Genomic DNA, 7647 nt, shown 5'->3' with positions numbered 1-7647 from the left:
ACTCCACTTATGTAAAGGACCTACGACCATATCAATTCTGACATCATTTCCCAGAGCACTAACATAACCATTTCAATGTTAGAGCACCCTCGCCTATGCAAAGGACCTCGTTGGGTCTACTCTCCCACACCTACTTCATACTCCGCACAATAAAAGCTACTGAAAAGGAAACATAATATTATCAACTAAAAATTTGTTCATCCCGACCCCTCCACTGCCTATACAAAGGACCTATAAATATACCAATTTTGGCATCGTTGGGAATTGTTTTCTTTTATTTTTTAAATGAATTGTCACACACTGACAAATACTGAACATAAATGGCCCACCACATGGACAATTATGTCCCATAATAGCTCCCTTAGCCAATCAAAAATTTGAAATAAGAGTCCCTAAAAATAAAAAAATTAGTTTTCAATTTATACAAAAATAGAAATGTTAAGAAATTTCCCAAAAAACTTAGTTGCAAAAAATACAGTCAAATAATGCAAATTCAATGCATTTTGACTAGAGGCAAAGGCTATTGTCCCTAGCGAGGCAAGGACAAATAAAAAATATTATTACTGAAATTAAGTAACATTAAGCATCAAATTAGTAGAGCAACTTTCCTCGACACTAGAAAAATATTTTATATATTTTAAGTTAATTTAAGTCACATTAATGACTAAGATCATGCAAGCATCTCTTGAGACATTTAATAAATAGCAATTTAATGAATATTAGGTCAGTCGAAGAGGGTAATGTTTGTCTTTCTTTATCGACTAAAACACAAATGCAGTATTATATCGACAAAAATGTAATATTCCCAAGTGAAATAGGAAGCATAAGATATTTCATGTCATGGATGTATAAATGTAGGGTCGAAGTGAAATCACAAGTTTAAGATGTTTACACAAAGTGCTTCTAGATGTACCAAAAGAGCGCCTAGCTCTCTAATCATCAAAACAGTCAATCACTGCATTATTTGAAAATGGTCTTAGCCCCTACTAAGACTTTCACAAGGTTAGTAATACAACAAAGGAATTAAAATTTCCAATAACTGCTTATATAGAATTCATCTTCAACATATCATATAGCTGATTCGTTCATTTCTTTAGCTATGAGCACCATAATAGGCTAAAGAATTCCCAACCCATGGGAACTGGGTTCCACAACCAAATCAAGTCATTTTCACATCCAGACAGTTTCTTTGATAGAGACCTTACCAGGTCTAACATGGAATTCCACTGGCCAACCAGCTCAAGAATTCCAGGGAGAGTAAATCTGGGCAGACAAGTACCATCAACCCCTCCGGGCAGGTAGCTGCCATCAACCCAAGGCATTCCAGCCTTTCACAATCCGGGCAGACAAGTACCATCAACCCCTCCGGGCAGGTAATTGTCATCAACCCAAGGCATTCAAGCCTTTCACAATCCGGGCAGACAAGTACCATCAACCCCTCCGGGCAGGTAACTGTCATTAACCCAACTATCCACAATTGTCTCGCATGTTAAATTTATCTTTTATTACTCTTTCTCAAATTAATTTACACAATGAACCATATGAACATTATCATTAGCATAACAAACATGCATGTATACCATGCATTTACACTTAACCCCAACATGGGTCCACAACATCAAGTTTGATGGGAAACATATCCATCATACACGTTGTATGCATGCAAATTTTCCAAATAACATAATTCATGCATATCATATAACATCATTCTTTCTCATTTATAATTGCATTTCACATTGCAGCAATTTATGTGATGAGTTTTCTTGTTGCCATTAAGCTACCACTACTTAATCCCATCAGCAACGTTAGTTATAAATATGCATCAGTTAACACGTATTCCATTTCCAAGAATATTCATGCATACAATATTGTCATGTATAAAAGCATATGCAAATACTCATTAATGTATAAATGTCAACAAGAGTTGAGTTAATACTCTCAGCATTCCCAATTTTGCCATAGTCTGTTGTTCCAATTCAAATCATCATTAATGGAGTATTATCTCACGTTTACTATGGCTAGCTTGGGTCATGCATTGTTAATGTAATTAAACATAATCTCTCTAACATACAAAGATCATAACTCTATATCATAATGACTAATATTTGTGCATACCATTGCTTATCATATAAGCCTTTCACTAGCATACTACCATCATCTCATACAACAAACTACATACCTCTTTCTTAAGGAAGTCATTTTAACCTCATTCTTCTATCTTCCGATGTGAGGGTTTCTCAAGATTCCCTTTCAAGAAATTATTAAAGATATATATCTTTAGGCATAAAAATCAAGATACAAAAACAAGGTTTACTTATCCTTTATGTATCAAAATCAAGCAATCAACACAACTTATCTAGCAAGACAATCTCTTCAAAATATTGTTGTCTTCAAGAAAGTTAACATCATCACTTCCTCTATGTACACTCAGAGTCATAATTCCAAAGTCACAATAGCTACCAATATGCAACATGTGTTCTCATAACACAATTACCTTACTTCAATGCACATAGTTCTTTTCATGAAACAAGTAAGGATTTTGGTTCTTGTATGAACACTATTCTAATGTGTCTTTAAGGAAAGCACCTCTATTTTTATTCTCAAGAAAATTCTCATAAAATCCTGCATCTTCATACATGAAGTATGCATACTCTTAGGATGAGACTATATTTATGTATATATGTAATATACTCTTTCTTCGAGAAGTTAGAAATGAATATCTATGTGCCTAGAAGCACATCTTTAGCTATCTTTATCATGCATGTAATGCATAATCATTTCACTAGAACTTAGAAACTAACTAGAATCATAATGCAATTAGCATATATATATATATATATATATATATTCCAAGAAGCTTTTATCAAATAAAGATACATATTTTAATTCAAGCAAACTTGGCCACCTTCCATGCTATGTCCTCAGGACATTTATATACCTCATCCTCTTTTCTCAAGAAGATACTTTGGCTATATTTAGCAAGGATTTTATAGACAAGAGACAAGAATTTCACACACAAGACTCACATTGAGTCTTTCTAATAGGAACTACCTATTTTCTTTACCAAGAAAACATACCAAATAATCAATCTTTAACTGCATGCCTTAACACATTTCCTTTACCAAGAAAATCTATAAAAGAACCATTCTTTTATTGCATGCATTCAAATACTTTCTCTACTAAGAAATCATATAAAACATTCATACGTGTTCTTCAAGTAAGTGAACAAGACACTTATCTTATCCTTGGATCAATATGCATAACTAACAAGTTAAACCACCCTTACCGGAAGCAATTGCTCTACTTATGCAATTAGAAGCATAATCTCCTAAGTGTCACACACGCACCAGAGTTACCACTTGATGCTAGATGCAACAACTATCATAACAGTACTATGTGTCCCTTTCAGAATAATGACTTCAAGGAGACATTATGAAAATCATTAACATCAACACACTATAGTTATCATTTTCCAACTCCTTAAGCATGGTCAAGGGAATACTCACATGCACATCGAGCGCTATCTAGTCATCCCCAGACTTAGAGTCTCTGCAAGATTCTGACACTCAAAGCTTGCTCTACCTGGTCATTACCAGACGTAGCGATTTCTTTTTCCCATCTCCGTCTGTCCCTACAGCACGGTCTTCTTCCTTCTCCTTGCTTCCTTTTCCTTTGGAAGCATCTATGGTTGGGGAAGGTAATTAGAGTTTACTGACAACTGTATTAACACAGGTAGTCTATTTATGAATAATTATCACATGTAATTATACCATGAATGGGTCCTAGAAATGTTACCCACTGAACATGCCTCTACCCTTAACTTCACACTGGAATGCAACATGCACAAGAAATCCATCATTTCCATAGTAGAGATAAATTCAACCATCATTAAATCGAGGCTCCAATGGTTTTTATCTCCCAACAAGTAATGATTAACATAAACACATACCATGCTAATGGATTTCAATTAATTAGAGGGCAATCATCTTTAAATCTATTAGGACATAAGCATATACTATTCATCATGCATTCCCATGGTGAATAAAATTAAGAACTCTTCTCATAACCAACTAGAACTATAGCACAGAGAGAGTAAGAATCTTCACACACATTCCATGCATGTGACATCAATCAACCTTCACTTGTTTTCGAATTGTAATAATCTTAAGTCCAATTCAATTAATGCATATAAGTTCTATGGGTTAGTCATACAACACTAACCAATCTCAACTACCAATCATCTTCATGCATCCATGACAAGACTGAATCAAAAGTTAGTTATGACAATCAAGTCTCGCTACTTGACTCATTGTTTACTTTCAAGTCTAAGGGGGTTCTTCTTATGTCCTTTTAAAACAATTTGTTATCCTATTCAAGGATATTCCCCCTAATTTATATTCATGCATTGGCTCCTTAAGTTTTTGTTCATTGTAACTTCAATCTTGTTTAATGAATGTATCATTGTTATTACCATATTTGCAAATCAAACTTGGTAGTTGATTGTCACTTCCCTCAATGAGTGTTCAATATTGTTCATGAATGTAATGAGTACTCAATATTGTTCTTAGGTGTGACGAAAGTTTCATTGTCTTTTATCCTCATCAGGAATTTAACGTTATGAACGTAGTTATGCAGCAACTTATTACTTACTACTTAAAGCAGTTATAAACATGAATCACACCTATCGTGCCAAAATTAGTGTACTACATAAATGAATATGTGAATGATTAAACTCATAACTGAGTTAATGCCTATTGATGGTGTACCTCAATATCCTTTCCGCTTACCAATTCCCAAAGGTGCCAGTACTGCAACCTTTAGCTCTGATACCACTTGTCACATACCCCGGTAACCTCGCATGTCAAAGTAGGGAGTTAGAATTTTTTATACAATTACCACAAGTAATTAATCAAATCACAACTCCACAAATCATCACTAACCATTAGATATACTATTCATTAGTACATCAAGCAAATTGCCATCAAAGACAGTAAGTTTCATAAACATGGCGTAAGCTTTAACCATCACTGTAATAACACAAACTGTCTTATGAATCCATGCATCCATTTCTTGATATCCTTAACCATTTTAGATAATCATGTACTAAGACATTATGGTTGTCACATCAAATAAAGAACCATCATCATAAAGGACCCATCATTATCAACGGACACATAAAGCAATCACATCAATCACACCATTGAACACGGATATACCCTGGAAACCCCGTAGGGTGAAAACCAGCAAACGTTTAATCTTATTATTAAACGCTCGTGAGGGTTTTCACCCCTCACTCAATGGTTCATAAGGGATTCCATCCCTTAACCATTGTTATTAAAATCTTTACAATGAATTATCAATAAGTTGTCACATAACTAGCTAAAAGCTAATACACTTTACATGTAATCTTTTATTTACATACCGCCACATGCAACATTCCTTGTGGCATAATTGTTCTAGCAATGGACAATATTGCAGCTTGAACTCATCTGCATGGACGAATAATCCTTTTCCTGCCATAATGTTAAGCATCACTTTCCTTGGCACCAACCGCCATTGTTTCCTGTCAATGCACTTGTCAACAAACTTGGCAACAAGAATTAGATATCATCTTAATCAATCAATAAACAACCTCTAAAATAGATATTTTAACCTCTCATTCGCATGAGCAAGCATGACATACCAAATAGCTAGTACATATACTCAAGTAAATATTGTTTTGACTTCCACTATGTTTACTTACACTAATGCATAACTCTCCCTAAGAGTTCTAACTCATTAGTTCATGTGAAACAGAGAAAAGAATCAAAACCAGATTCCTATGAGACTGACTGCGCTCGAGCCTGATCTGCTGCCTCAGCCGGGATTTTATGAGACCAGGTTCTTCACTTGAAAAAAAATATGGAAGGAACCTTCGCATCACAGAAGAGCGCTTGAAGATCTTCCATCTGACCCTCAGCACCCAGGAAAACAAAGATACAATAGAACCAGCCTGCTTAATCTAAACCCAGCAGGCGTCTCAGATCCCTTGTTGCAAATCTGTCGATTTCAGCCGAATCTTTGCCGAACTTCTTAGGGGAAAACGTGGGTAAAGGCAAGCAACTCGGGGCAGAGAATTCGTATATGCCGGACCGGCCCATTTTTCCGAAATCAAAAGAGGAAAATTAAGGGTTTTGATGCCATTACCTCTCTCGGTGGTTTCAGGTTCGAATCCTGGCAGCTTTGGCACACTTGGGAGAGCAGCTGCTTTAGATCCCTTTGACGAAACGGACCTCGATGTAAGGGTTCGATTCTTGGTAACATGCGTCGGATCTGGGCCCGGTATTTCCTTCGGACTTACCACAAAACAGGCCGTCTTCTCCTTCGCAATTTGCAACTGACTTGAATCATTATTATTAGGCTTTAATGCCTGTCCTCGCTTCAGAATCGTAACTTGCCCCGTTAATACAAGATTTTTCGCCGGCTCTTTGCCTTTGTCCACCAGGGGCTCCTTCTTTGAAGCATATTCATTATGATGGCCGAATTTGCAGTTACAGCCTTCAAGAGTTCTGTTGACGGCGCCCTGCTTAAGAACCTCAAGCTGAGATTCTTCCTGGGGCTTCGGCTTAGAGGACCGTTTCTTCTCAATGTTTTCATGCCCATAAAATGATCATTTTGATGGCCCCGATAATGAGCCAGATAATCCCGTGCAAGCAGGACCTCGGTACCCATACCTATCCAGCTTCTCCAACCTCGACCGAGACCTCTAAAAACACACACAGGAAGCAAAGCTTTTCAGACCTCTCCAAAAAAAACAGAGGAAGCAAAGCTTTTAACCTTCACAGACGCCGGTGGCAAAAAGCCCGTGATCGAAAATACTTCTTATGCCCACCCGTCCCGTCAATCTTCCGTGAAAACCCTCCCGTTTTCAATTGATCAAGATTCAATTATTACCGGTGTAGAGGACAAATGGGTGTCCGCCTGGCACCGTAGTTAATGGGTGGTTACATGGTTATTATCATTACATGGGTTGCGGGTTCAAACTTGTGGTCGCACGTGGTTTTTGCTTTGACATATAACCATTACGTTGATTGTCAAGTTTATCACATGTTACCCACCGTCGGAAATCATTAACTATTATAGTTATCACGTTGTTCAACTTCTCGTGAAGTTTGGCTACCCGCCACTTTACATTGATCTATTCACATGTAACTGTTTGGTGTTGACCGCTTGACCCACCACGAGTTTGGTGTTTGTCAGTCATGATATAATTTTCCAAAAATTCCCTTCAATTAGTTTCCCGTGGTCTTCGTGAGCATGCGAGTTTCTACCATGATCAAACTCCGAGTGGCGAAGAAGAAGCGAGCTTCTACCAAGAAGAATCGCTGAGTTCCTTCATTCTCGTTCAGTTCCATAACAGCCAAGAATCAGTTGTAACTGATATGTAATTTAAAATTACTTTTACCTAGGTTTGATTAACTGATTTGTAATTTAAAATTACTTTACGTGGGGTTAATCACGATAGGTATATTACAATAAAAGTATTTTAGCACCACATTAATTTCTCTTTTATCAAACGATGTGATAAAATCTAAGCATAGTTTATCTTATTGGAATTCACTAAAATCGTAGGAGAATTTGAATTATGGAGATTAAACAATTTCAACT

The 7647-nt window shown here is 36.5% G+C and overlaps 1 pseudogene; it reads right to left on the bottom strand.

The window, feature by feature from the left end:
* Positions 1 to 5918: 5918 nt before the first annotated feature.
* On the bottom strand, positions 5919 to 6711 carry LOC149260207 (uncharacterized; annotated as a pseudogene).
* Positions 6712 to 7647: the final 936 nt, after the last annotated feature.

Source organism: Pinus tabuliformis, chromosome 6, assembly GCF_031772625.1.
Source record: "Pinus tabuliformis cultivar Carrire ecotype Pingquan chromosome 6, CPIR1, whole genome shotgun sequence".
NCBI classification, from domain to species: domain Eukaryota; kingdom Viridiplantae; phylum Streptophyta; class Pinopsida; order Pinales; family Pinaceae; genus Pinus; species Pinus tabuliformis.
Note: the sequence above shows the minus strand (reverse complement) of the source record. Positions and strands in the feature narration are given on the sequence as shown.